The sequence below is a fragment of the Calonectris borealis genome, chromosome 5 (genome assembly GCF_964195595.1).
Source record: "Calonectris borealis chromosome 5, bCalBor7.hap1.2, whole genome shotgun sequence".
In the NCBI taxonomy this organism is placed as follows: Eukaryota; Metazoa; Chordata; class Aves; order Procellariiformes; family Procellariidae; genus Calonectris; species Calonectris borealis.
In genome coordinates this window covers 51,475,404-51,501,277 of record NC_134316.1, presented here as the reverse complement: position 1 = coordinate 51,501,277, position 25,874 = coordinate 51,475,404, and the positions used below count along the sequence as shown (strand labels likewise).

The 25,874-nt window shown below is 48.3% G+C and overlaps 1 pseudogene; it reads right to left on the bottom strand.

The window, feature by feature from the left end:
* Positions 1 to 21,734: 21,734 nt before the first annotated feature.
* On the bottom strand, positions 21,735 to 22,647 carry LOC142083287 (olfactory receptor 14A16-like; annotated as a pseudogene).
* Between the last annotated feature and the right edge of the window lie 3,227 nt (positions 22,648 to 25,874).

Below are 25,874 nucleotides of genomic sequence, written 5' to 3'. Positions count from 1 at the left end.
GAGCTCTGGCAGACTGACGTCACTCACATTGCTGAATTTGGACAGCTCAAATATGTGCATGTCACCATAGATACCTTTTCTAAAGTAATATGGGCCACGGCTTTATTGGGTGAGAAGGCTCATCATGTGTGTAAGCACCTCCTTGTTTGCTTCGCGGTGTTGGGTGTGCCAGAACAACTGAAAACAGACAATGGCCCTGCTTACACCAGTCAGAAGTTGAGAACCTTTCTGATGAGATGGGGGGTCAAGCATATTACTGGCATCCCACACTCACCGACGGGGCAGAGCCTTGTAGAACGCACGCTGCGACGAGCGAGGGAAGGCAGGCAGTCGACTCAATGTGAGTGATAAGGCCAGCTTCCACTTTATTGTAAAACCCTACACATATTTATACACTAAGTTCTACCTTATGCATACTTGTCTCACAATCATTGGCTTAGCTCTAAAAATTACATTATCATATTCCTCCTACTTTCGGTTACTGCTACGTGGTCCGGGTTCCATCCTGTTTTCCTTATACTGTACTTTCTCAAAGTTGCTTATCTGCACAGAGCAAGGTCAGCATAACTTTCTTTTCTCCCTTGTCAGCATGACTCAGAATTTTCCCACCGCGGCCTAGTCTGGCTAACTTTCTCCAACATTTCCCCCTTTTTCTTTTTGGACCACCAATACATTGTGGTTCATTTTTACAACATTATCTAAAATAAAGTGATATGCTATTTTTACTATAACTATAATGGTTAATAAAATACCAAGCCAGCGCTTGCGCAGTGCCTATGTTAGGCACTAGGGAAGCAAATTCATTGGCTGTGGTTGACCATAATTCTATATTGTCGTTACAATCTGCCTGCAATTGATGTATAGACCTTTTGTGTCGATTTGTCGCTACTGTAGTTATATTAAGCCAACTTTGTCGGCTAACTGTGAGCAGAGTTAATTTACCTACATAACAAGGCCCTCCAAAGGCGTTCTTTGGAATGCCAGGCCATGCTCGATCCCCACAGATCAAAAAATATCCGGGGGGAAGAGCTTTGGCCATATCATTGTTCCACAAAGAGTTATTGGTTCCCTTCATACTCCGTCCACAGGCACTGAATGTTTTGGAAGCGTTATAATTCCCACAATATTGGCCTATTTCGAATCCTTTCGTAAAAGGTGAAACAACAGTCCAACCGGTGGTATTAACAAAAGGGTTGTTATCATCAGTGCGGCTGCTTATGCCGATCAATGACTGAAAGGTCTGGGCCTGTGCGGCAAAGCGGCTAAAGCTGCCAAACACAAAACATGTCTGAGTAGTAACATTATCAGTTGCATGTCCAATTTTTTCTGACCCCAAAAGGTCAATTTCTTGGGGGTCCCAAGGGAGAGTGTGATTTAGGGCTCTTATTAGTTGTACCGAGCAATCTGCTACAGTAACATTTATACAATTAACTGTTACAGACGTCCAATTATCAAAATCTCTGGCAATAATTTCAGGAAAGCCTATCAGACATGTTTTAAAGGGCTCAGTTGCCGTAGCTGAACTCAGGCAAAAGTCTGTCGTCCCAGTTTTATTCGCCCACACCACCCATAAGTTCGCACGGCTGGGCAACGGCATCGCTGGGATCAGTACAGACAGAGCTGCATTGATCATCATCAGCAACAGCAGCTTTGGTCCAGCGGCTTGGAATCCACTTCGGCCCTGTGGGAGTAAGTACACACATATAACCTCTACCCATATACTTCACTTCTGCTGGACCTTTCCACAGTCCGGTTGCTGGATCTCTATACATAACGAAAACTGGCTTGTCATCCTTATTTTCTTTAGGATAACCATGCACCCATGCTGGTGGCTCTTTCTGATCTGCAAAAATACGTAAATGATTTAGCACAAAAAGAGTCTTAACAAGTCTTTCTTGTACATCTGAGATTTCCCTAAATTTTTGCAAATATTGTTTCAGCGTTTGATGCGCCCTTTCAATGATAGCTTGTCCCGTGGGTGAGTGCGGAATACCAGCAGTATGTCGCACTCCCCATGTTTGGAAAAAACGTTTCACTTTGGCGCTTGTGTATGCAGGGCCATTGTCAGTTTTTATCGTTTGTGGCACTCCCATAACTGCAAAACAACTAGTCAAATGTCGCATTACGTGGAGTGCTCGTTCTCCTGTTTGTGCCGTGGCCCATATAAATTTGCTATAGGTGTCAACCGTAACATGTATATATCTCAGTCTGCCAAAGTCAGCAACGTGAGTCACATCCACTTGCCACAATTCTCTGGCCTCGAGTCCCCTGGGATTCACGCCGATTCCGAGACCAGGCCCATGGTGGCTACACGTAGGACAGGCCCGCACAATCCCCTGTAAAATGTCCATAAAATATCCATAAATGTACACAAAATGTCCACTGCATTCATTTAGTCCATGACTTTGGGTTCCATCTGTTATGGTGGTCACTCAGGTCAGCAGAGGTGGTGCGTTGCGTGGAGTTACTGGGCACCAAAGCCGGCTCAGGTCGGGTCACTGCTGCACTTGCGCTCCTTCTTGTAAAGTTTGTCCTCCGTTGGTTCAGGTGGTTCCTGCTGCTTGGGCATGGGCTTATCCACAGTCACAGACGCCTCGGGGCGTCCTGTCCCGCATGGACTCAGCCACAGGTCACAGTCCCTTTGATTCGAGTTCACGCTGCAGTTCCAGCCTGTCCAGCACAGCAGCACAGAAGCAGCAGCGATGCCCTGGCCATCTGCCGGCCCAGGCGCATCCCCATTGCTGTTATCAGAGTGTTCCCAGGCACAGCACAGTAAGACGATAAGCAGTGCAGCAGTACAGCAAGCAGCAAGAGCAAAAAAGCAGCCACTAATGAGCACAAGACTCTAATACACATTAAGGCAAGCAAGCCCCATGGCAAGCACAAGAGCCTGCGAATTAATAGCTAAACAGCAGTAACAGCTATAAATTCAATCTAGCACATTCCAATCAAACGTGTCGTTATCTTGAATTGTAGTCTTTGGTTGCATTCCAGTAAATATCCATTCTAATACTCTCACAGTCTCCCCCTTTTTCTTTTTGCACTGCGTGAGTGCACCAATAAAATGTGTGGGGCCGTGCAAAACGGTTAATTCCACAGGTAAGTCAGGGTCAATACGATCCACTGCTCGGTCAACGATGTGGGTACTGAGTTTTTGAATCACAATCGATAAGTCCTCGTAATATAAAAAGTCCTTAGAGACCACTGGATGATCGCCCCAACAACAACGCTCCATGAGATTGTCCATTGATAACTATGGGCCCTTTAATTCCTGTAGCAATTTTTCACGGCCGGTCGTCAATTAGCGTGACATCTACTGCTGTTGCCAGATCCAGTCCGAGGCTCCCCCTGGTTGCTGGTCGAAGTTGGGTTGCTGGTCGAAGCTGGGCAATGGCGTCTGGTATCTCTGCACTGTCATTTGGTTGGGGGCTGCCGTTGGTCTGAAGGTGACCGGAGCCGCGATTGGTGTCGGCGCGCTGCGGCTTTTGGCGCTCGGTTTCCCGTTTCCCGAATGCCGGCAGACCGTAGTATTATGATTATTCATTTGACAGTTCTGGCAGCTCCCGACATTGTCGACGCAGATGTCCTGGGTAGCCACATCGGAAGCACTTATACTCTCGTCGGCCAGTCGTCTTACTTTGGTGGGCATCCGGAGGCTTCAGTGGGGCAAGAGCTGCAAACGCCTGTCCCTGCGCCTTGAGTAATTTTTCCCCTAGTTCTCTGGTTGTTTCAACTAACGTGGCTTGAGCTCCTACAGGAACTCTACTCATTCGCTCTAACATGACTTCTATGGTGGTGTCTAAGGGTAAGGTGACAAGGATGCCCTTCGTATAAGTATTACAATTCTCTAATACACACTGTCTCAGCAAAGGTCCTTTCATAAAATCTGCCATATCTGCGTGGTCAATAGTGTCTGTGACTCTATCTACAAAAGATGCAAAAGGCTCCTCTCTTCCTTGTTTAATTGACATATATGAGGGAGGAGCTGGTGTAGTTTTAACTTTCTGCAAGGCTTCTCGTGCTAATTTCATAGATTCTAACAACACGTCTGGGCCAGTTTGCATCTGCATTTCTACAGAGGCAAAAGGACCTATACCCATTAGTTGTTCTACAGTTACTCCAGCTAAACGATCATTTGGGGCTCGGGGCGAGTGCGCAGATATTTCACAAAGTCTTTGCCAGTGAGCTTGCCAAAGTAATTGTTGTGATTGCTTCAAAATAAGCCTCATTATGTTCTTAATATCTTCTGGACATAGCATTTCGCTACCCCAGATATAGTTTAGCATTTGCCTTGCAGGCTCACTATGCACTCCCGATTCATTAACCGTGTTTCGCAATTGATTTAATATTTTCCAATCTAGGGCCTGATGCACCCCAGTCATAGCCCCCGCGTTATCTACCTGGTAGATTACCGGGAAGGCTTGAGGGCTAATTTGATCTAATAAATCAAAATCTTTTTGCTCAACAGCTTCTCGTGCTATTTTGTCCCAACCAACCCGCACTAAACGCGGCTGTTGATAAGCTTGGGACGGGGGGGGGGTGGGGGGTGGGGGGGGTGGGGGGGGTGGGGGCGGGGGGGTGGGGGGGGTGAGGGGTGGGGGGGTGGGGGGGGGGTGAGGCCTTTAGAAGACTTTCAGCTTGAGCAGTCTCCTGTCCACTACCGTCTACCCTCTCATTTTCACTTGGACCCTCCCCCTCCCTTTCCCCCGGCGGTGCGGAGGGACAAGCCCTTTCTGTCGGCGGATCAGGAGGGGGACGAGAGGGTCGGCGAACAACGGGAACAAGAATTCCCGAAGGCGGAGGTGAAAAGTAGTCACCCCCTGCTGTGAGACGTCCAGCGGCAGGATCGGACTGCTCAAGCCGATCTGAGGCGGCTGTAGCTATTCGCCTTTCAGTTTAATATCTTTTTATACAATTAATAACATCTCTCCAAGATTTCATTAATTTTCTTGCTGATTTATCATCATCAATTACTAGATCCCACAAACAATCTCCATAAGAACGCCACTCGTCTACTTCAAACATACTTTCAGGGTCTTTAAAAAACCCTTTCGCTTTTCCTAACGCAATTAAACCAGCCAGGTCTTTTAATTGGCTTACTCCCCGCTTTTCTAAAAAGCATTTTAAAATATCGAAGGCTACCTCTACTTCCATTGCGCGCTTCTCCTGACCCTCTTAATTATCCGGTCGTTTGCAGCCTTTTCCCACGGGTAGCCTTCTATCGGACGGCGAACCCCTTCTTAATTATCCTGGGTTCAAGCACGGATCAGGCACGCCGCGACAGCGTCTACTGATCTTCTGCTCCCTGGTCGCTGCTACCAGTGCTTCTCCGATCTCGCTGTCCGGTGGAAAACAGGGATGGGGGGTCCCTGTTCGGGCGCCACTTGCGACGAGCGAGGGAAGGCAGGCAGTCGACTCAATGTGAGTGATAAGGCCAGCTTCCACTTTATTGTAAAACCCTACACATATTTATACACTAAGTTCTACCTTATGCATACTTGTCTCACAATCATTGGCTTAGCTCTAAAAATTACATTATCATATTCCTCCTACTTTCGGTTACTGCTACGTGGTCCGGGTTCCATCCTGTTTTCCTTATACTGTACTTTCTCAAAGTTGCTTATCTGCACAGAGCAAGGTCAGCATAACTTTCTTTTCTCCCTTGTCAGCATGACTCAGAATTTTCCCACCGCGGCCTAGTCTGGCTAACTTTCTCCAACAGCACGCATCAGGTATTGAAGGACTATCTAACAAAGCAAAAGGAGGAAGAAAAGGACCCGCAAATGAGACTGCATAAAGTACTATTTACCCTAAATTATTTGTGTCTGATGGGAGACAGAGAAGAGCCATCGATTATAATACATCACCCAACACTTCTGAAACTAAAAGTAATGTATCGAGACCCAATCACTGGCATGTGGCTGGGCCCAGTTTCGGTAATATTTAATGGAAGAGGATACATGTGTGTTTCCACAGATAAGGGACCAATATGGGTGCCTAGCCGAGCGGTGAAGCCTGCACTCTCACAAGAAGAGGTTACCTGGGCAAACAAAACAGATCAATCTGCGTTTTGTTTTGTCTCTTGCTACGGCAACTGAGCCTTTCAGAACCTGTTTGGTGTGCCTGGTTTCTGGGTAGGAGAGTTTATGTGTTGCATGAACCTATCCAATCATGGTGAGTGTACACATAAACAATTACAATGGTTAAAAAACCATGTAAGCATGATACCACAAAATCATGGCATTTTAGATGAATGGCTCATGAATATTTTTAGAGAGTTGCTGCAATGGCTGATAGCTTTGTTAAAAGAAGGCTTGCGTATATTGATTATCATCTTAATATTGTGTGTATGCTTTTGTATTGCTTTTAGTTGTATAAAAAAGGCTGTATCGAAAGTAGTAAATCAGGCTTGGATTGTTCAAAAACAAAAAGGGGGAATTTGTGGAGGGATTTTTATTAAATAATGGTCATCCTATGAACATTCCAAGCACTGAGGATTTGTTAGTTATAGTATAAGGCTGCTAAAGAGCAATTGTAGTTTTAGAGTCTATGAAGTGATAGTAGAATAGAGAAAAACAGGCTGAGGAATGTAAATATCAGTAGATTATGTAACGGAATGCAGGCGCAGGAAGCGTTCGCGTGGACACCTGCTTTTGACCAATCTGTGTATGTTAAGATTTGTGTGCTTGCTGACTGTAAACCAATAGACAATTCGTAGGTGAGCGTGTTAGTGTGGCTAGCTTATAAAAGTAGCACAATATCTTGAAATAAAGGAGAATGACCATACCCACATTGGGACTCCTCATTACTCCGGGAACGCTCTCCTATTCCGACCCCGGGTCACTCCAACAGTAAGTGGCTTGGTGAGCACTTCTCCCAGCTCCCTCAGTACCCTTGGGTGGATCCCATCCAGCCCCACATACTTTTGTGTCTAAGTGATATAGCAAGTTGCAAACCATTTCCCCTTGGATTATGGGGGTTTCATTCTGCTCCCCATCCCTGTCTTCCAGCTCAGTGGTCTGGGTACCCAGATAACAACTGGTCTTACTGTTAAAAACTGAGGCAAAGAAGGCATTAAGTACCTCAGCCTTTTCCTCATCCTTTGTCACTATGTTTCCCCCAACATCCAATAAAGGATGGAGATTCTCCTTAGCCCTCCTTTTCTTGCAATGTATTTATAGAAACATTTTTTTATTGTCTTTTATGGAAGTAGCCATATTAAGCTCTAGGGCTTTGGCCCTTCTAATTTTCTCCCTGCATAATCTCACGACGTCCTTGTAGTCCTCCTGAATTGCCTGCCCCTTCTTCCAATGTTCATAAACTCTCCTTTTTTTTTCCTGAATTCCAGCCAAAACCATTCCTTCCCTTTCAGGAAAGGGGCTTTGATGTCATCCTTGAAAGTCTCCTCGGAAATGCCTTAGAAATGATCTGGAGCTGTGAGCCGCTCTGACCCATGCAGCACCTTCTCAACAGCACAAGGACCCTGCTGTGCCAGGGGTCACTCCTTCCACCCACAACTTCTCCCTGCAGCGCCATGGGGAACTCCCCGAGCAGGCTGAGTGCTGACCCTGGCAGGCGGCAGAGTCCCTTGCCCTGGCACACAGCTCCCTTGGGTGCAGAGACCCTGCTCTGAAGGACAGCCCTGGGCACCCATGGCTGCACACCCAGCTTTGCACCTCTGCAGCCATCCCTGGGAGAAGGGAAACGTCATGCACTGTTCCTCTGACAGTGCAGCAGGCAAGCCCTGCTCTGGAACACATCCTCCTCATCTCTGCTAGAGAAATACTGAGAGTCCTCCTGAAAGATTCCATAAGCTGTGGTTATGTGCCAGCTTTAGGAGATCTTTCCAGGAACTGCAGCTGTGTTGCCCTGTAGCCAGAGATTTACTGTGTTAAGGGCTGTGAACATTTCTCCCACAGTGAACACTGAGCTCTCCTCCCACTCCAGATTGCCTTCTCTCTCTGCCTCACTCCTCTCCCCTTGGTGCCTGCAGGCAGTGCCCTCAGCCCTGCTGTGCCTTGCAGAGGAGCTGCTCCTGGGCAGGGCTGTCTCTCTGCAGCACTGCCCGCTTGCCATGAGCTCCCTCCATCCCAGGAGCCCAGCCCAGCTCAGCAGCAGAGGACCAGCCCAAGGCAGCACTTTCTCTGCCCCCTCGGGGCTCCCTCTGGGTGTCCCTGGGGCTCCAGGGGAACCTGCTGTGAAACAGGCTGAAGGAGTCACTAATGCTCCCTCCCTCAGCTAGGGAGAGACACATCTTTCCAGCTGTGTCATTTCTCTTACCAGAGACAGATTTAGATCCTGTAATCACTTTTTCTTGTCCTGCCATTAGGCAGGATACCCAGACAGTGACAGGGAAGGATCTCTTTTACTCCTGCTGAGGGAAGGGATTCAGCAGAGTCAATTGAGACATCTCATCATGGATATGTAGTCCTGGGGCTAGAAGGGGGTCTCATGTCCCTCCCAAGCAGACCACAACCCACAGGAGGTGGGATTCCACTTGCCTCAGTTCAGGTGTGCACAACCATGAGTAAGGGACGGGGGAGTCATGCTGAATTGAAATAAGTTGATTTTTTTAATTTGAGGCAGCAGAAGGAGGATGTGCAGGTCAGTGCTGGCATATGGAGTAAAGATCCAAGAAAGTCTGTGGGCTAGGACAGCTTGGGTGCTAGGGGAGCATTAGCAGGGTTTTGCAAGAAGCTGAGTGACTTGTTGGAAACTCACAGGCACTGGCAAATCCAAAGAAAACTTTGTGTTTGGAGACATAACCAGTGAGGATAGAGGGACAGCAGTAAAGCTTGAGAAATCCCGCATCAGAGTGAGGCAGGGAACCAAAGGGGTGGTTAAAGTTTTCAAGGAAACAGGCACAGGTATAGGACAGTGTAGGACAGCCGGTGGTGAGGACAGCCAAGGGCCATGGTGACACTGGCACACCCCCCCAACAGAACTGAGATCCATGTCCTCTCAGCTATGGCTCCTGTCTTTTCCACTGCGGCCATGAGAGGACAGCAGTTCCTGATGTTCCCAGTGCCTTGAGGCCTCCTCATCTCCATAGAGGCTGGGAGGTGTCCTACCACTGTCCTGCACTCAACATTACACACCCCCACCTGTCACTGCCCCCAGGAAAAGTCCTGAGACTCCCATGAGGGAAGAATCCCTTTTCGCAGACAACAGGGGTCAGGGCTTTGCTCTCTTGATTGATGAAATGCATCAAAGGTTTTCAAAGCCACCTCCACATTTGATTTTCCACCTGTAACCCATCCTTCTGACTTTCTGCTTCACCAGTCCAGGGACGGGAATCTTGCCTGGTCATTCACTGCAGGTTCTTATCTCCCACCATGAGAGGCCATTTTTACTGGCCTCTCCTCTGACCCTCCCTCACAAGGGCTCACCAAACACTTCACCTGCCCCACAGAGGAGCTCCACACATCTAGTGAAAGTCTCACTTTCAGGAATCCCACTCCTGATCCTTCCAGCCTGTCTCTCCTGAAAAGCTGATACCCATCCATTGCGGCACTCCAAGCTGTGTGACTTGTCCCACCACGCCTGGCTGTTACTCTATCCATGTCAAAAAGCACAGGCTCTTAGTCAACTTGCCTGTTCCACTGGTTGAGGGCATCGGTGCACATTGGGGCTGTGGCACCTCAGGTGTAGCTCCAGGCCAAGCTCTGACTTGTCTTAAAGGAAACTTCGTACCAAGTGTCGAAGTCCTTCTGTGTGCAAAGGCTTTGCTTCAGAGCAGAGACATGGCCAAGTGGACGGCATCTGGAAACTTAAAGCTGAAATTGGATGCCAAGAGAGTGAGCAAATCCTGCTGTCCCCAAGGCCAGAGAGAAACAGGGCTGGGAAGGGCAGCCCTGGCAAGAAATGGTTTTTTTGTCAGTGGTGTCTCTGCTGCCCCTGAGGCCTTTGACGAAGGTGAAGGCGATCTCCATGAACAACAAGGTGCTGCTGTCAGGCCTCTTATGAAAATTGTCTGTTCCTTGACTGCATTATCTAGGGGGCGAGTAAAGGTTGGGGAAGAGAAAAAACAGCAGTTTGAGAGTGTAGGCACATGACTGGAGACCCCGGTGAGATGTGCCTTGTGTTCCTGGACTGCCCTACATCTACTGCATGGAGAATGGAGAGACCTTGCCACACTGCAGTGGTGGCAATCAGTCACCTGTGTTATGAAAATTTGCAACTGGCCCGTGCTGAGGAGAGAGGCTAGGACACAAAGTACAGAATTACAAGGATAAGTATTTATTCGTGCATATGAGGTGTCCGAGCTAAGTTGGGGTACATCAAATGTGGTTTTACATGGGGTTCTTATACCGTTCAAGCATTCAGGTACAACATGACTTGACTAATCGCTAGTTAACACATACAGTACTATGACAGTAAAACTTCGCAAAGCAACTGTATTTCTGCAGCGTCATCAGCCATGAGCATTCTCGCTGCTTATCTATTGATCCAGCCATCTCTGGAGTTCGTCTATTGATAGTTACTTATCTATGATGCTAGACACTGGGAGAGTTTCAAAGATGTGTTAGAGGGACTAGAATCCTGGTGTTATCTTTGTTGTCCAGGGGTATCTTTCATCCTTCATGGACAGCTCTGAGATTCCAAGAATCAAAGTCCTTATTTCCAGGGCAGGGCTGTTCTTCTGGTCCTTGTGATGAGCTGATGTCCTTTAGTTTGCTTAGTCAATCATGATAAATCAGTATACAATGTCAGCTATCTTAAGTTAATACATTTTCATCCCATAAAGACTAATTGGCATAAGAGTTAGGGAGGGAAATTTTCATAACCTTGGACCAGGGTGTGTTTGTGGCCAGGTGGATTCTGCAGAGAGCTATTTGATGGTCAAGGATCAACTCTTCATGATCCAGAACGGTTCTGCTTCCAACATGCAGGAAGTCACACCAAGGTGGCAAGAGAATGGCATGGACGAGAAAGGAGCTCCTGACTAACATCAAGCATGAAGAGGAAGCACAGAGAAGGGGGAAGCTGGCTGCCTTCCAGCCTCCGCTTCTGTGATTCTGTGCTGGAGAGAGCCATTTGTGTGTGTGTGTGCTTGTCTGTGAATGGGGGAACTGGAGGGATGAGGCAATCTTGAGGCCAGCTCCTAGACAGATGGAAGGTCAAAGACCAGCTCCTGGAGGGATCTGTATTGTCTGTGTGTGTTGTCGTGGTTTAATCTGGCAGGCAGCCAAACACCACACAGACGCTTGCTCACTCTCCGCCCTCCACCCCCCCCAGTGGGACAGGGAGGCAATTGGAAAGGTAAGAGTGAGAAAAACACATGGGTTGAGATAAAGACAGTTTAATAGAACAGAAAAGGAAGGGGGGGAAAAAAAATAATGACAGAATATACAAAATGAGTGATGCACAATGCAATTGCTCACCACTCACTGAAAAATGCCCCAAAAAACCCAGAGATCTCTACTTCCTGGAACACGCCTACCATTCATATATTGAGCATGACATCACATGGTATGGAATACCCCGTTGGCCAGTTGGGCTAGCTGTCCTGGCTATGCTCCCTCCCAGCCTCTTGGGCATTTGGCAGAGCATGGAAGCTGAAAGTCCTTGACTAGCAGGGTACTTAGCAACAAATAAAAACAACAGTGTGTTATCAGCATTCTTCTCATACTAAATCCAAAACACAGCACTAGGAAGAAATTTAACTCTTATCCCAGCCGAGACCAGGACATATGTCTATACACAAGATGTATCCATCTTACGCTAACAAAGCTTAGCATGTAAACAGCCCAACCTTCATTTCCCTTTCTCCACAGACTGTGATTTGGCTTGGCCTAGAGACCTCCCGAGATCCCTCCAGGATGAGTGATTGTGCATTTCCTTCCGTCATGGTCTTCCCTCGATGATGATAGGGAGAACACTCAGGTTCCCCAGGACCATAGAAGTAAGCAGACATAAGTTTGATCCACTCAAGTGTGGCTTTTTTGTTCCACTCAATTAATTGACTCAAGGCGGATAGGCAGGTTACCCCAAACCAGCATCATATCCTGAGTTGAACTTTTGGTTTTCCTTTTCCCCCTTTCCCCCTCCCAAGTTCTTCTCTTTAATCATCCTCATCCATTCCTCTACAAACAGCCCAACACTGCTCTTTCCCCACTGGCCCTGGCTTAACTTGCTTTGTGCCCTCGTATAGTGTTTCTAAGAGGGTTGTCATGCTGATTCCTATGTTGGTCAGTACAAAACTAGTAACTCCTTCAATTAGCTGCAGCGTCCTGCAACTTCTCATGCTGTTATCTTGTGGTGATGGAGCATCACAACCACGGTGAGCCGCCTGCATGCAAACATTAACAGCTGACAAAATGGAACTTCAATCTAGGGGGACCTTTGGAAAATCTGGGGTTTGGCCAACAAAAACCTCTTTACAAGGAGAAGTGGCTATTCCTGCATCGGGGGGGAAGAATAACTCATATATCAGGGAACCTGACCAGCTGAGCAGTGACTCTGATGACAATGGTCTGGGCACTACGAAGGACACCATATGAGCCAGTGGTGCATGCTCACCACGAACAAGGCCAGCTGCACAGGTGGATATATTATGAGGAGCATGGCCACCTAGACATCTTGAGTTTTCATCCCCCTCTGTGGTGGGGGGCTCCGTGAGCCATGGTGTGGCCACACTTGGACTAGTGTGTCCCTCTGTGGGAATTCCTGCTCTAGACAGGTAGGGAGGAACTGGAGAGTGCCAGGAGGAGGTCTGCACATGTCCTGTATTTAAGGCCCCAAACCCCATCTTTGCCGACCTCTTCCATCCCAACACAACCCCTGGAACATGCTGACCCTGGAGAACCACTGTGCGCTCCAGACAGCTCCAGATTCTTGTCTTAGAGGATGGATGTCTTCAGTGTTACCCATGGGAAAGCTCTGGGTGTGTCCCTCAATTACACTCACCATCTCACCTGTCACTAGACTCCGACTGGTGACTCCTAAATCCACTCCTATGTCTCTAAAAGGCCACAAACAGGCATCAGCTTTTCTCTCCTGAACACATGGAGGTGTTCATAAGAGGAACTTAAAGGGTGCAGTTCCTCAGGCCTCTTCGGAGGGGCCAGGCAGTAGGAGCATGTTCCCAGCCTCAGCTATTGCAGAGTTTCTGATACGGCCAAGGAGCGCTCAACCGCCAGACTCAGTACACCAAGGCTGTGGTTTCACGGGAATTTCTGAGATCAACAAGTGGCCCAGGAGAGCAGGGGGAAATGCATCACCACACAGCACAACACAACCTGAAGACCAAGCTGTACATGGAGCACAGCACAGCACAGCACAGTACAGGCTTGAGCCTACTCAGGTTTACTGTTATCTGGATCACTAACTCTTCCATGTACAATGCTCTTATGGTCAGGACACCTGAACTGCCTGAGGAAGGTTAGGAAAAGGATGAATTCTCGTTTAGACAACTGGAAGAATGGACACAATTTTAGGACCTGGTAGTCACTGGGGACTTTGAGGACCACGGACCTCTGATAGAAGACCTCACTTAGAGGGAAGGTGGAAGGTAATCCCTGACCCGGCATGGGGGGATGCTCTCCTGGACTTGTTTTTCACAAGAAGGCAAGGCAGAACTGGTGGAATATGTGGAGGGCAGCTTTGGCTGTAGTGTGAGTGTTGTGGTAATGTAGAAAACCTTGAAGGAAGTAAGCAAGACAAATTGTAGCAGGGCTGTGTAGAGAGGAAGGATCACCTCCACCCACCTGCTGGCAGTGCTCTTCGTAATGCAGCCCAGGATGCCGTTGTTTGCCTTTGGTGAAAAGGCAGGAGAAGAGAAGGCTTTGGGAAGACGCAATTACAGTATTCCCATATATTCCTGGCTAGAAGAAAATGGAAAAGGAAAGGGAAGGGAAAGGGAAGGGGAAGGGGAAGGGGAAGGGGAAGGGGAAGGGGAAGGGGAAGGGGAAGGGGGAGAGGAAGGGGGAGGGGAAGGGGGAGGGGAAGGGGAAGGGGAAGGGGGAGGGGAAGGGGAAGGGGAAGGGGGAGGGGAGGGGAGGGGAAGGGAAAGGAAGGGAAGGGGAGGGGAGGGGAAGGGAAGGGAAGGGAAGGGAAGGGAAGGGAAGGGAAGGGAAGGGAAGGGAAGGGAAGGGAAGGGAAGGGAAGGGAAGGGAAGGAAAGGAAAGGAAAGGAAAGGAAAGGAAAGGAAAGGAAAGGAAAGGAAAGGAAAGGAAAGGAAAGGAAAGGAAAGGAAAGGAAAGGAAAGGAAAGGAAAGGAAAGGAAAGGAAAGGAAAGGAAAGGAAAGGAAAGGAAAGGAAAGGAAAGGAAAGGAAAGGAAAGGAAAGGAAAGGAAAGGAAAGGAAAGGAAAGGAAAGGAAAGGAAAGGGAAGGGAAGGGAAGGGAAGGAAAGGAAAGGAAAGGAAAGGAAAGGAAGGAAAAGAATTTCTTCTTGGATAAAAGAAATGGAAAATTCCCTGGTCTGGAGGAATGGAGAAGAACTGGAGCGGCCCCAGAGGACATCTGCCAGCATGTGGTTTGGGGCCTCTGTGGAGAGGCTGAGGGACCTGGGGTTCTTCAGCCTGGTGAAGTAGACGTTCAGAGCTCTTCTTTGTAGTGGGAAGAGAAGGAAAACTCCACAAAGTGCAGCTTGGAAGGTTCAGACTGGAGGTGAGGAAAAAGCAAGTCTCACTCAAAGGGTAGCCTTGTTGTGCAAGAGGTCACCCAGAGGGAGTCTGGATCATGACATGGCTTTGTGTTTCAAGGAAAAGCCAGTGATGGGTGGAGAGACATCAGTGAAGATATAGAAATGCTGGGGTAAGAGCTAGGTGGGAAAGCAAGAAGGGTGTCAACAGCCTGAAGAGGAAGAGGTGCAGATATGGGACAGTGTAGGACAGCCTGCAGTAAAGATGGCCTCGGCCACTGGCACGGCTGAAAGGCCCATCAAGACTGAGGTCTTTGTTCCCTTGGCAGTTGTCTCTACCATGGAGGCCTACAAGGAGTAACTTTCTTTTGAGACTCTGGACTTCATTTCTTCCTTTCCCCTGCTTGGGGGGGCTGGGAGGTGTTATACAATTTTTCTACACTTGGCATTGCTCAGCTTCACACCCCACTGCCCCCAGGAAGAGCCCTGAGCCATGCATGAGGGAAAGGGTCTGCCTTTTCAGGGCCTGGGGGTGAGGGCTTGGCCTTTCTTCTTTTTGAAAAAAACCAAGGGTTTTCTCAGCCACCTGCACAGTGCCTTTGCCTACCTGCAATCATGGCCTCCAATGATCTGCCCTAACGAGTCCATGGGGAAGTTTTGTCAGTAATGGTCCTCAGTGGGACCCATTAGTACTTCAAGGTACTCTGAGTTTTGCTTCTGACTTTGACTTCTTGAGAGGTTTGTTCATGGGAGGTTCAAGGACTCAGCACCAAATACACATGGGTCTCATTAAAATACAGAAAGCCTTAACGAGCTATTTCTCTTCCTGTAGTTTTCTTCAGGTCTTCCAGGCTTGTATAGCTAATTGGAGTAATTTCATAGTGTAGTTAAAGAGAAAGATTTCAAAGTGCATCTAATAAAAATTATTTTTAAATTTAAAGTTTCTATTTTATTACATTCCAGTTTAGAGAAGAGGTGATAGAAGCATTCTCCAAGTGATATTGATGCAGAGGATCTCCTCAGGAGGTCTGGGCAGCTAGGAAAAGCAGTTCTTTGAGGTCTGACACAGTATCAACAACTCTGCTCCTCACCTCTCCAACCCCACCATTTTTCTCATTGGCCCCGTGGGACTTGCATCAGTTTTTCTTACATCAGACTTCACTGAACTCTGGAGCTGAATGTTACAGCTCCATTGCACCAAACCCCACCTGTTTTCCTTAGAGGACTGGCTGCACACAGCCCACATAAGAATTTTTCCCATTTGCAAGCAAAGAAAAGAAAACTATGATAAAGTTTTGTAAACAGTAAAATACACTCCTCAACCATATGTTAAGTACAAGCTGTTAATAATGAGGTTGCCTTTCTACAGGGATAATCTTATGAGAAATGTTTTAGATAGATACAAAAAAAGTTAGATCTAAACATAATTAAAGAATTGGCTAAAGAGATAATTAGACTACTGAAAGACAGGCAAGCTTTTAACTCCCTGAAGCTCAAAGTAGCAACTGGGTAGGTGAGAGTTATCTGAATGAACAAAGAATAATGGGAGGAGAAAATTGGCAAATAATGGAATGGGCCTTTGTCTAGAGAGTCTGCATCTGCAAAGATGACATTATATGACAGGTGAAATTATATGAAAGATTAAAGAAATTAAATACACCATATAACAGGAAGAAGTTACAGGGCAAGATTGAAATTTCTTTGAAATATCCCTTTTGAAAGATCATTGGACTGGTAGAGGTCTCTTGTGAGTGAGGACAGGCAAGTGTTGCACTCATCTTTGGAAGTGGACAAAAGTGCAACCCAGGGAACCACAGGCTGCACAAGCTCACTTTGGTGAGGAGTGAGCCATTGAATGAGTGCTCTTGGGTGACATTTCTGGGCACCTAAAAGAGAAGAGCATCAGTGTGGACTTACCAAGGTAAATCATGCCTCACCAACCGGGTTGCCTTCATGATGAACTAGCTGCATTTGTGCATGAGAGGACAAGAGTTGATGTCATTTACCTCCACTTCAGCAAGACTTTTGGCATGGTCTCCCTCAATATTCTTGTACCCAAGTAGGCCATTACAGTCTGGACGGGTAGACAAACGGATGGGTAAACTACCAGTTGGATGATGAGGCTGAGAAAGCAGTGGTGAAGGGGCCGTGTATGGCCCCTGGAGGGCAGAGGACATACTGGGTTTTGATGAGGTGGCACAGGGGACCCTCCTGAGCCCTGTGCAGTTTAACACCTGTATCCATGACATGGAGGAGGCAACTCTCACCACATTTTTCAATGATACTAATTTGAGAGGACCATTCCTGTGCCTTAGGGATGTCTTTCAGGGGAAACCTGACAGGCGGAAGGACTGTCCTGTCAGGAACTTCATGAAATAGACAAAGGACAAAGACCAGGTCCTGCACCTGGGATAGACTGACACCCTGCAGTGGCAGGGGAAGGGGACTGCCTGGCTGGGGATTAGCCCTGCGTAAAAGGCCCTAGTGGTGTAGGGGACAGAAGGCAAAACAAAATCCAGTTGCGTGACCTGGTGACACAGGCGGCCAGCAGTGTCTTGTAGTGTGTAAAGAGGAGCCTCGCCAAAAGAGTGAGGGAAGTGATTGTCTCCCCCTGCTCATCATTTGTTAGGCCACCAGTACACTACTGTGTCCATTTCTGGGCCCCTGGATCAAGTGTTCTGGCTCTTGCTGGGAGGGGGTTAACTTCCTTCAGAGCAGCGCCCATGGTGCTATGTTTTGCATTTGTGCCTAAAACACTGTTGATAACACACCGGTGTTTTGGCTGAGCAGTGTTTGCACAGTGTCGAGGGCTTCTCTGTTTCTCACTCTGCTCCCTCCCAGTGAGTAGGCTGGGAGTGGGCAAGAAGTTGGCGACGGGACACAGCCAGAACTGACCGTGACTGACCAGAGGGATATTCCATACCATATGGCATCATGCTCAGCAATAAAAGCTGGGGCAGAGGAAGAAGGAGGATTTTTTTGTTGTTCAAGGTGTCTATTGCTGGGGGACTGGCTGGGCATCAGTCTGCTTGTGGGAGGTGGTAAGTGATTTCCTTTGTGTCGCCTGTTGGTTTTAGTTTATGTTTGTTTTTATCTTTTTTCTTTCCCTTATTATCTGCTTTTATCTCAACACACAAGCTGCACAACAACTGCATGCAGCAGCATGGGTAGAGACCTGGCCAGCTAAGGAGTGCCGTGAGGAGAAAGACCTGTGTACCGTGACGATGCCATATGAGCCAGTGAGCCTTACCTTTCAAAAGGAAGGTGGAGAAACTGGAGAGAGGCTGGAGAAGGTCTGCCAAGATGGAGTGAGGGGGCTAAAGCACGAGCTGTGAGGAGGGTCTGAGGGAACTAGGCCTCTCTAGGCTGCTAAAGGAGGCATGGGGCAACCTAGTAAGAGCCTAAACCTACCTGGAGAGATGATGGAATGGGGCCAAGCTCTCTTCTGCAGTGGCCAATGATATGACAGAGGCAACAGACACAAATTGCCTCTTGGAAGCTTTAGGCTGAGCCTTAGGAAAAATAAAATGGCCTAGGAGGAGTGTTGCTCTGATCTCCACCTTTGGAGCTCTCCTTTGCTCTGCAAAGTCACAGCCAGCCTGGAGGCTGGACTAGAGACTCAGCAGTCTGTTTCCCACCAGTCCTTCCATGAGCCTGTGCCTTGCCCACGTGTCCTATGAGAAAACATTAAGCTGGAGGTGAGAGTCTCTACATCATATGCTCATAGGACAATTCAAGGTAGAAGGGAGCTCAGGATGTCTCAAGTCCAACACCTAGCAAAAAGCAGGGCAATCTCTGAGGTCAGACCAGGTTACTCAGTAAATGTCAGCATCCACAGAGAGAGTTTACACATGAACCAGGCATCTAAGCCACCATTATGGAAATGGAGATGAGGTGTTTGACCAGCTCTCTGAACACAGCTATGGGGACACCATGCCTCCTGAGATTCCTGGGATCATCCACCATCTTGTCCAGAGGAGTGGGATTCTTCTGCAAGTTTCCTGGCATATCTCAAGACCATGGGGTGCTTTAGGCTGTAAAAAGAATTGGAAGAAAGCCTCTGACTTGAGTACTATCAACTTAATTGCTACAAGAGAGGGAGATGGAGGGATCTCAGCATTTCCAGGTTCCTGCGGAAGATTTAAGGCTTCTGAGAAAGGAGCTGAAGATAACAGTTTTGAACTAGCATAGCCTTTAGATCATTTCACATGTGAGGGCTCTGCTCCCCCCTTTCAATCATTGGCACCCAGAAACCTCAGCTGCTTTTCCTTCCTCTCCTCCCAAAACCTGACCAAGTAATGGGAGGAAAGGCAGCAGAATCAGCTGGGGTCTGGCATCTGGAGGGTGGTGGTGTCATTTCATTGGACACCCCATAAAGAATCAAGCTGGGGAATGACTCTGCAAGTCTGAATCAACAAAGTCCATGGACAGGCAAGGCTGTGTCTATGACACTGTCTGGAGACCTGTACAGCAGCATAGATCAAGCTGAGGCTGAAACTCAGGCCTGGGCTTCAATGGTCTCCTGGGCTTATGGACAGAGATGCAGGTGGAGGCCCCAGGTGATGCTGCTCAGGGCCATGAAGGCCTATGGATGTTCTCAGGGCCCTGACACTGCCATATTAGACCCCATCTGCCAGTGCCCTCACTGGGCCAAATTCTCATTCCCTGATGTCCAGGGTCTGCCCTCTCCTACTGTCCTTCCCCATGTCCCTGGGGATCTGGGACACCACAATTTCATGGTCACTACGGCCAAGGCTGACACATCCCTGACCAGCTCTTCCTCCTTTGGGAGTACCAGATCCAGGTGAGCAGAAGACTGGGTGGCCCATTTAGAAGCTGACCCACGCACAAGCCGCCATCTATACTTTTATGTGTCCCATAGAGACCCTCCATATATCTAAGCTGCCCTGACATCACACAATGCATTCCCCACTTCTCATTTTCCCTGTCAGTCTCTCCTAAAGAAGTTGTATCTCCATCCACCAAATAAGCTGTGGGAGTTGTCCTTCCCCACCTCAGCTCTTATTCTACTCATGTCACAGCTCTGTGGCAAATGGGGCTCTTGTTGTCTGTGCCCCAGGCTGTGGGTTTTGGTGCCCATTTGGGCTGCAGCACCTCAGAGGAGGCACCAGGGCCAAGGGCAGACTTGTCACATGGAAACCTAGTAAAAAGAGATTGGACCCCTGGTGTGGAAAGGCTTTGTTTCCCAGCAGAGGCATGCTGAAGTGGATGGCAGGTGGCAACATAATTATCATAGAATCATAGAATCATTAAGGTTGTAAAAGACCTCTAAGATCATCGAGTCCAACCGTCAACCCGACACCACCATGCCCAATAAACCATGTCCCTAAGCACCACATCTACACGTCTTTTAAATACTTACAGGGATGGTGACTCAACCACTTCCCTGGGCAGCCTGTTCCAATGTTTGACCACTCCTTCAGTAAAGAAATTTTTCCTAATGTCCAATCTAAACCTTCCCTGGCACAACTTGAGGCCATTTCCTCTCATGCTATCACTAGTTACTTGGGAATGATGAATGAGGTTCCCACAAAGAGAGCAAAAGCTGCAGTCCCCAAGGCCAGAGGAAAACAGGCCTGGGCTGTGCAGCCCTGGCGGGAGAGGGGTTTGTGTCCCAGGTGACTCTGCAGCACTGTGGGGCCTCTGAGAGAGGTGGAGCTGATCTCCGTGAAGGACATTTGTGCTGAAAACAGTGTTGAGAATACAGGGATGTTTTCATTATTGCTGAGCAGTGCTTACATAGAGTCAAGGCCTTTTCTGCTTCTCATACTACCCTGCCAACGAGTAGCCTGGGTGTGCAGAAGAATTTGGGACGTGACACAGCCAGGACAGCTGACCCCAACTGACCGAAGGGATATAACGTCATGCTCAGCAACATAAAGCTAGGGGAAGAAGAAGGAAGGGAGGACATTTGGAGTTATGGCATTTGTCTTCCCAAGTAACAGTTAAGCGTGATGGAGCCCTGCTTTCCTGGAGATGGCTGAACACCTGCCTGCCAATGGGAAGTAGTGAATGAATTCCTTGTTTTGCTTTGCTTGCATGTGCAGATTTTGCTTTACCTATTAAACTGTTTTTATCTCAGCCCACGAGTTTTCTCCCTTTTACTCTTCTGATTCTCTCCCCCATCCTGCTGGGTGTGTGTGTGTGTGTGTGAGTGAGTGGCTGTGTGGTGTTTAGTTGCTTGCTGGGGTTAAACCACGATAATCGGCTAGATAGCAGCTCTGCAGAAAAGCATCTTGGGATCCCAGAGGACAAGCAGCTGAGCATGAGCCAGCAATGCACCCTCATGGCAAAGGCCAACAGCGTCCTGGGCTGCAGTAGGAAAAGCATTGCTGGCAGATGGAGGGAGGTGACCCTTCCTCAGCACTGGTGAGGCCACATCTGGAGTGCTGAGTCCAGTGCTGGGCTGCCCAGTGCAAGAAAGTTGTTGACCTACTTAAGCAAGTCCAGCAAAGGGCCACAAAGCTGGTTTAAGGGACTGCAGCATCTTTCATAGCAGTAAAGGCTGAGACCTGGGACTGTTCAATCTGGAGAAGAAAAGTTTTGGAGGGATCTTATTAATGTATACAAAATTCCATGTGAACTCAAGAAAACACTTTTTGACTGTGAGGGTGGTCAATCACTAGAAGGAGGTTGCCCGGAGAGGTTGTGGAGTGTCCATCCATGGAGATATTCGAAAGCCACCTCAACAAGCTGCTGAGCAACCTGCTCTAGCTGACCCTGCCTCAGCTGGGGGGTTGAACTAGATGTTGTCCAGAGGTCCCTTCCAATCTCAACATTTCTGTGATTCTCTGAGTATAAAGGAGAAATGTAAAACAGAAAGAAATGAACAACACATAGCCTTGACTGCAAATATGGTGGGATCCCATGGAGAGGACCCAAACTGGAGCAGGGGAGAAGTGTGAGGAGGAAGGAGCAGCAGAAATGTTCTTTACTGACTGTTAACACCCTCTTCACCATCCCCCCTGCTCCTCTTGGGGTATGGGTGGGTAGATGAATTGGGAACAATGGAGTAACTTGAGCCTGGGAGAAAGTGTGAGAGGAATGGTCTTTAATATTTTTATCTCACAATTCTGCTTGTTGTGAGAAACTCTGTGAAATGTGCAGAGAACAGAAGGCAGGTTATTGTCAGTGTAACAGTGTCCATTGGGTCAGTTTCCATAGGGCATCCTTGAGCTCCTGATTCCTCATGCTGTACAAGAGGGGGTTCACTGTTGGAAGCACCACTGCCTACAGAAATGATACCACCAGATTTGGAACTGGGTAGGAGATGGAGGGGGGCTTCAGGTAGGTAAATATGCCAATGCTGACATACACAGAGACCATGGCCAGGTGAGGGAGGTACATGGAAAAGGCTTTGTGCTGTCCCTGCTCAGAGGGGATCCTCAGCACGGCCCTGAAGATCTGCACATATGACACCACAATGAAAACAAAACACCCACATGCTAAACAGACACCAACCACAATAAGCCCAACTTCCCTGAAGTAGGAGTGTGAGCAGGAGAGCTTGAGGATCTGGGGGATTTCACAGAAGAACTTGTCCAGAGCATTGCCTTGGCAGAGTGGTATGCAAAATGTACTGGCAGTGTGCAGCACAGCGGTGAGAAACCCACTGCCCAGGCAGCTGCTGCCATGTGGACACAAGCTCTGCTGCCTAGGAGGGTCCTGTAGTGCAGGGGTTTGCAGATGGCAATATAGCGGTCATAAGCCATGATAGTGAGGAGAGAATACTCTGCTATGATCAAGAAGAAAAAAAACCAAACTGTGCAGCACATCCCAAGTAGGAGATGGCCCTGCTGTCGCACAGGGAATTGGCCATGGCTTTGGGGACAGTGGTTGAGATGGAGCCCAGGTTGAGTAGGAAGAAGTACATGGGGGTGTGCAGGTGGTGGTCACAGGCTACAGCGGTGATGATGAGGCCATTTCCCAGGAGGGCAGCCAGGTAGATGCCCAGGAAGAGCCAGAAGTGCAAGAGTTGCAGCTCCTGCATGTCTGCAAGCTGCAGGAGGAGGAACTGGGTGATGGAGCTGCTGTTGGACATTTGGTCCCTCTGGGCATGGGAACCTGTTCGGGGAGGAAGACACAAGAAGTTAGGGGAAACTTCTCTGAGCAAAATCAAAGCCATTTCCCATAGACTCTGCCCCTGCTGCACACACCCCCTTTTCATTTTCCAGGAAATCTTCCTCAGCTCCATGGCTGGAGCTCTGGTGGGTGCTGGCTGAATGTGCCATGAGGAGCAGGGCCTCTGCCCACTGGCTGCTGAGGAGTCAGCCCTGCTCTGCAGCAGTGGGTTCATGGGAACAGTGGGGGCAGGAGCCAGTCCTGGGGTTTGACTTTGTCAGATGAAACCGCTCGTAACGCAGAAGCGCCTGTCAGCATCTGCACTCCCCATGCTAAGGAACTGAGATGGCAGAAGGCAGTTTGAGAGCCTTGGGGTTTTTGACAGTTCCCCCCATCTCCCCAGCGGACTGTTCTTGGATGTCAGAAACCCTCAGCATTTCTGCTGCACTCAAGGAGAACAGAGTGAGTCCTACAAGGCAAGAGGATTGCCTGTGGCTTAGAGCGGAGTGAGGGGAGCTGGTTTGTCCCCCAGTCTTGTTCCCAGCTGTCTTGGGCTTGCACCTTTACGAGATGGAGGGTGATCACATTCTTATGTTCTGTTATGCAACCAGACACTGCTGAGAGCAAAGGGATCCAGTGCAGACCACTGAATGTGTCACCCTTTCTCAAGATCTCAGCACCCCACTTCTAGCCCAGGACACTCATGGCTCATTTCACCAACTGTTTTAGAGTGGGTTTCGAGGATTCCTTTAGAAGGTGAGCACACATAGACAGACTATAAGGAAGGGGAAAAAAGCAAGCACTTTATTAAATATAATCATGCATTACACTAAGGGTATTTAGCAAAGCGATTGTCTTACCAACCCGAGGCCCAGAAGAAAGATGAACCATCTGTACATTCTTGTATCGTCTTGTGCCACGAACTCAGCCCAGCAGTTGGTAGGTGCCAGCTTTACGTGGGCGTCCCCACGGAGGCAACGGTGACCTCGCTGTACACTGGCCCACTGTTCTTCGGGAAAATCCCAGTATTTATACATTTGCAAAGGAAACGGGTTCCGACTTACGTGGCCAGCAGGTGCCGAAACGCGCCTCGATTGGAACATAGGGAGCCTATAGCACCTGAGCTCGCTGATCAGACGCGCTGCACAAGCTGTAGCCACCCCGTCTATTGGTTCGTAGGCCTTGTTCACGCAACATATTACCATAGTCCAACATTTACGTATTAACCTATACTCATGCCAACAGCACAATGTAACAAAGCAAGCAAAATTATACATTGTAGTTTATATTTCTTCATTATTGCATGTCTCTCACATCCTTCATGTCCTCCCCTAACATTTTCTCAACCTTCCTTATCCTCCTGTATTCAGCATTTCCACACAATAGATAATAAACCGTCTATTTTCTATGCTGACTACAGTTTTCTTAGCTATCTATTTCTCACCCAGTGTCCATCCATGGACCAAAATCCCATCTTTTAACCCTTCCGTATACATGCCACCGCGTGGTCCGTGGTGGGAACATGACGATATTCTACCATTTGTACTACATGTTGGTGCAGCAAGGCATCAATCATTTGTCGTATTAGTTGGATAATGCAAGGGACAAAACACATGATACATAGAAACACAAGACATAAAATAACAAAACCTAAAATGAGTTGTCGTAACCATGGCCACCCCATGTCCATCCAGCAAAGGGGTTCCAACCTGTTTGTCCAACAAGTTGGTGATTCAGTCTTTGTAGCTCCTATATGTGTGCATGAATAGATTTGGAGTGATCACTCAGGTTCATGCAACAGAGTCCGTCAAAGTCTTGGCAACCATGTCCATTAACAAGTAATAAAAAGTCGATTGCAGCTCTGTTTTGTAAGGTTGCATGTCTAATGCTGTCTACATCTAACAATAAGTCAGATAATGCTAAACTAGTGGCATTACTATATTTGGCTAGCCAACATCCCAGTTTGTTTAGTTGAGATAGAGCTGCAGCAGTTGCTACTCTAGGTGAGAATATAGATGCTGCAATAATCTGTGGAGCCTTCCAAAACTCCACGTTGTCCTTGCAGTTAGGAGCAAAAGCATGTATTTGCCATGTTTTCCGATTACAGTTTTTCTGCATCCAAATCGCAAGGGTGATGTTCGGGGCTAGTAAGGTGAGTCGGCCCAGGGTACAGGGTCCACCTTTGATGGCCCGTGGTATCCCTGGCCAAGCTCAGTCACCACATATCAGAAACAGTCCTGATGGCAAAGACATATGCGTGGAAAAGCTCCTCGTAACAGTCTTGGAGGTGGTGTTACACCATCGTGACGCGTTGGAATATCCTGGTAGGGTGGCATTAACCCACCACGACTCACCCTCCTCTTTGGCGTTCCTGAAATAGGTACACCAATCTGCATTCATGGATCCTAAAGTTTGCAGTTCCTGGGGCGACAATGAAGGCGAGTGTCTGATTCGTGAGAACCAGGCATTTCAATCCATCGAATTTATGGTTATTCGTACGGCAGTTGTTGACAAACCTTTGAACTCCTTTGATGATAACGGAACTCCTATTAGGCACGTGGAAAAGGGGTTGTTTGGTGTTGCGGTACTGAGACACAAGGAATTTTGTCCGGTCACGTTAGCCAGGGTTACCCAGACGTTTTCATTGGGTTGCGGCAGTATTCCTGACTGCGTCCATCTGTGAACACAAGAGGGGGGGGCGAAAAACACTATACCCTACTCCCGCCTCGATAAATGCTGTGCTGGCACACGCCGCCACGCAGATTCTCCCTGCACTACAATAGTTACAGCTTGTGAGTCATCAGCGGCTATAACTTCAGCCGCAACTGGCTGTCCCAACGGGGGTCGATACCATACCCGCGCTCCAGCAAACCACCGCGTGGTCTCTGTACCGGTGGTGTACTCAGGACATGATATACTAAAACCCATGGAGCGGCAGGCAAGACCACCGCCCGCAAGGAGGTATTTTTAATCCCAAATATGAGTGGTCGTTGTCCCGATTCCTGAGTTGGGTTTAGTAATACAAGGCCCTGGGCCAGGAGCCCTGGGGTTAAGCACAGTAAACGCAGACAGTTGCCGGAGGCTGGATACAGCGTGACATCAGTACGAAACCACCGCGTCTCCTGACTAGCCATGGTTATATCTGTAGTTCTTTGCACCGCGTATCCACCTCCTTGGATACGTATAGGCCGTCCCTTGTAAGATGGG